At 30.0% G+C, this 4,844-nt stretch overlaps 1 long non-coding RNA gene across 2 annotated transcripts; it reads left to right on the top strand.

Annotated features, from left to right (window-relative positions):
* LOC145949880 (uncharacterized) lies at window positions 1-4,538 on the top strand. Of its 2 annotated transcripts, XR_014428188.1 has the most exons (4): window positions 1-1,084; window positions 1,177-1,329; window positions 1,447-1,573; window positions 2,154-4,538. It is a non-coding gene; the product is annotated as an uncharacterized LOC145949880 (long non-coding RNA). The 2 variants fall into 2 exon arrangements; XR_014428187.1 differs by having other exon boundaries at window positions 3-1,329.
* The last annotated feature ends 306 nt before the right edge of the window (window positions 4,539-4,844 follow it).

The following is a 4,844-nucleotide window of genomic DNA, read 5'->3' as shown; positions in this document are numbered from 1 at the left end:
TTTCTTTTTATTATAAAACATAGTAAATAAAATCTAAAATCTGTATCAGTTTATTTGATACAAATATTTAATTAATTTTAAGATATAATAAATTTAATATCAAAATATTTATTATGATTTTAGTTATAATTTTTATAATCTTTTGATTTAATATTGGATTTCTTTTGATTATAATATTTTAAAGAATTTTATTTGAAACATAAGTTAACATATTTTATTATCTTTTCATTTTAAATTATTGTAAAATAATTATAATATTTAATTATCATTCACTTACTTTATTAAAAAGTGATAAAATATAATTAATTTTTAATTAATTTAATAAAATAAAAACTTTAAAATATATATCTAAAATCTGTAACAATTTTTTAAATACAAATATTTAATTATTTTTAATATATACTAAATTTAATATCATAATATTTATTATGATTTTAGTTATAATTTTTATTATCTTTTGATTTAATATTGGATTACTATACATAATTATTTATTCCCTTTAAACATACAAATAGGTAAAAAGAAAAATACTTAATTTTGTTTTACTAAAATATAGGCAAATCTAATTAAATAAACTTTATTTGATTCTTTTAATAAATAAAAAAAGTCTATTTGAAATAAATATGATTAAGTATATTTGATATAAAATCTAAAATTTATACACTTCATTAATTTTCTTAATTTTTAAAATTTGTATTTTTACTCACATATTGATAAGTATATGTAAGAATATGATAATTCGATTTCCATATGTTATGTTTCTTAACTAATTTAAAAAGTATTATCTAATTTTTTTTAAAAAACTTAATTTCAAATTGAATTTTTTTAGACATAAACCCCCCCAAGTTCCCCTAAACCCTAATAACACAACACACCGCAACAGAACACCGCAGAGGGTCCCCTCCTAGACGGGCGTTCATGCTGTTCTGGCCGGCGTCGTCGTTCTGGCCAACCGCCGCAGGCGCCGCCGAAAGCCTCTCAAAGAGGACTTTGGTGCATTCCTCCAGCGTTTCAAACTTCTTCCCATTTCCCAGCCCTACCAAATGCAGAACCTCTCCGCTCTAACCTTCGCCATCAAAGACGTGTTCGTTTCTTCCTCCCTCACTTGCTTATTGTTTCAATGTTTGCATCGAATATATGTTTAGTAATTTTTGACGAGTCCTGTGTTCGCGGTAGATTCGATGTGAAAGGCTACGTGATGGGGTTTGGAAACCCTCAGTGGAAGAAGACTCACGGTGAGGCTGGGAAGACTGCGATTGTCATCACTGCTCTTCTCTCCAACGGTGCCACCTGCGTTGGCAAGAATGTTATGGATGAATTCTCTTTTGGGTATGTGATTGTAAGTGAAACCCTTCATTATCATTAAGACATGCATTAACCTTTTCCATTCTGAACTTGTTTACTTTACTCACTGTGGGTGCCATCCATCATCCATCGGCATGCCAGGATTTCCGGTGAGAACAAGTTTTATGGAGGATAAAACTTGTTCCTCTCATGCCCTCGTGCATCCCTAGAGGCTCTTCCAGTGGTTCAGCAGTGGCTGTTGCTGCTCGCCTCGTTGATTTTGCCATTGGTGAGTTTAGTTTAGTTTACTAGCTCATATTTCATTTGAAAATGCTGTTCTCTCAATCACTTATTAGCCTGCCTATTCAATGTAACAATCAATCAACACCTCTATTTTGTTTGGGGCATTGGGATTGTTCTTGTGTTCAACTGTATTCCTGGAAAGTGCTTTTTGCTTTTGTGTGTATTACTTGGCCTTTCCTGTAGTTTAAGTCGATTGTACTAATAATTAACTTATGACTTTAGTTCCAACTATTTCTTAAAGGTTAAAAGTAGTATTTCACTCACTGCATTTGTCATGCATAATCCCACCTGGATTAATTTTCAATGAGATGACGAGGTTGTATCTGTCATCTCTGTTTTATTGTGTCTTTCTGTTTTATTTGTCTTTTAATGTATTGTTTAGGTATAAAATGATAAGTTCTACCAACCGAGTGATGCATATTCATGATAGGTTATGTTGTTTAACTTGAGTTATTTTTGGTACCTGTTCTTTACTATCAACATCATCTTTTAATTCAAGCTGGTTCATAGAATATTACTAATAGCAGGTGTTTATCATACTTCTGATTCCACCTGCTTTATAACAGAACATAGGTTGTGTTGGATGCTGCAAAAAAACTCCAGAAGTTATTGCAATGGATGAAGCATCTAAAGGACTAAGAACTATAGATCAAACAGTGACTAAAGTGGATGGATTAGAAGATTTTTGGAGCAGCAACACCTTTGAATTAGACCATAGTGCAGCTCAGTCAGAGAGAAGCATTTATGATCCTCAAAGCAGTGGAGGCAGTCAAAGTGGTCCTCCTAAATTTATCAACCATGGCAAGTTTGCTCTTATATGTTTTATTATTTGTTGGATCCTCAATTTTTATTACTTGTTCTCTAAAACTTGGATTGAAGTCTCTGGTTCATCTGCTAGAAATGTTGCAAAGTAGTTGAAGGTAACTAACATGCACTTTTTTATGAATTTTATTATTTTATTTTCTAACTTTAGTACTTCAATAATATGACAAGAATCTAACTTTTATTATGTGTTCATAATAAAAGTTCACATTGTTTGATAAGCTGTGAGATGTTGCGAGTCTTGTTTCCCACTTAAATTGATGTTGGAAATTTCTACTTAAAACACATGAAGCAGAATAACTAGGATTTAGTCTAAACCTTGACAACTTTATCATTAACAACAAAAATTTAATAGAAATTATTGGTAATCTAATATATTTATTTTCCTAACATTCATTATTTTTCTATTAGTGTTTATTCTTTTATTATATCTTTTTGTTTCTCTTTGTTAATTATTCCTTCAATTACACCAATGTGCGCTGTTATTTTATTTATATTTTTTGTATTCAAACCTTGACAGCAAAAGCAGAGAGACATGTGTAAATTATGTTATCTACTAATTTTTAATTTCCATTATAGTTTGTAATTTGTATGTTTTCTTGTTTTTTGAACTGAATCTGAATCTGAATTTAATTTCCTAATATTTTGATTCCAATAATTTGACCTTGTAATAGTTTACAAAGAAAAGAGCAGGGAACATAAAAGTAGAAAAATAATGCGACCAGGGTTTTCTACTTTTATGTTCCCTGCTCTTTTTTCTTGTCTCTAGATCAAAAGTAGGGGAATCTTGATAATTCAGAAACTGGAATTGGTGAGTACCTAAGTTGCTGGAGTTTTGTTATTGTGTTTTTGTATTATTTATTCCGTATATAGTTTTGAACCCACCCAGGCATGTAGTTTTGGTTGCAATAATTTATATATATTGTTCCTAGAATTTATTAAGTTTTACTTTTATGTGTAATGTGTTGATGAAGTTATATTGTGCATTCATGTTCATAAGTAACATAGGAGGGAGTCAATATTGAACAAAGATATATTGCTAAGAAGGTTTCTGATTTACTGAAGGTATTTATAACCTTTTTATCATTCAATTTTTATAATTATTACTGTTAGAGTTTTACTATATGAGAACATATGAATATAATATGTTGGACAATAGTAATGAGTTATTATATACAGTTGATTAATTGTACAAATTAAATACGCAAGATCTTGAATCAATAATTGTTCCATTAACATACTATAAACGCATTTTTCAATGATTGTTTGCATCTGATAGGATTATATAGCACACTTAGTTACTTGTTATTAAATTTCAGAAGACAAATGTTATTGTTTAGTCCAGAATAATAGGCTCTGGTAATCGATTACAAGACTTGGTAATCGATTACAAAGGTTTAGTTTCAAGTTGTAAAGTTTAAATTCAAATTTGGAATTTTCATCTTCTGGTAATCGATTACAAGAATTGGGTAATCGATTACCAGAGAACCTTTTAATAAGTAAATTTCGAACATATGATTTTCATTGTCTAGTAATCGATTACATGTATAGGTAATCGATTACCAGACTCTTAAAAACAATGGTTTCCTCAAATTTAGTCATCAACAGTTAGTGAGGGATTCATCCCAGTTAGTGACGGATACAATACGTCGCAAATTGTGACGGCATTCTGGCGTCGCAAATTGTGACGGATTCTACTTAATTAAAGTCATCACAGCTTGTGACGGATTTAATCCCTCACAAATTGCGAGGGATTTAATCCCTCGCAAATTGTGACGGATTCTACTTAATTAAAGTCATCACAGTTTGTGACGGATTTAATCCCTCACAAATTGCGAGGGATTTAATCCCTCACAAATTGCGACGGATTTTTATTAATTTCTAAACATTTATTATTAGAAATTAGTGACGGAAATTATACTATTTTTGATGCCTTAATTCCGTCACTAATTGTGACGGAGAAAATAATCCGTCACTAAATATTTTGTGATGCCAAATTTTGTGACGAAATCATTTCCGTCACAAATTCCGTCACTAATTGATTTGTGACGGATTTTATCAAAATTAGTGACGGATTTGTTCCCTCTCTAATTTTAATTTTTCTAGTAGTGTTTGTTGACCATTTTTTCTTTTTGTTAAAGTTTTTATAAGGTGATTTTACTATAGGGTTAAATAATTATCCCACCATCCATTTTAGGAATCAATAAAATTTGTTATTAGTAATTTAATAGTTTGTGCTTCTAAATTTTTGATTTTGTAAGTTGAGGCAGCCATAACTATTTCATTAGTGTTTCCAAGAAGTAAATGATCGATCATATCATCAATTTTCATTCTATAATTCCATTACCATTAAAAATAGATGGAATTTCTAAATTTCATTACTTGAATTGAATATTAGGTAAGACATATCTTTTAAAAGAATTTCAAGATATTGG

Source organism: Cajanus cajan, chromosome 1 (assembly GCF_000230855.2).
Source record: "Cajanus cajan strain Asha chromosome 1, NIPB_CcT2T_4, whole genome shotgun sequence".
Classification (NCBI taxonomy): domain Eukaryota; kingdom Viridiplantae; phylum Streptophyta; class Magnoliopsida; order Fabales; family Fabaceae; genus Cajanus; species Cajanus cajan.
The sequence above is the reverse complement of the archived record's forward strand: the minus strand, read 5'-3'. Positions and strand labels throughout refer to the sequence as shown.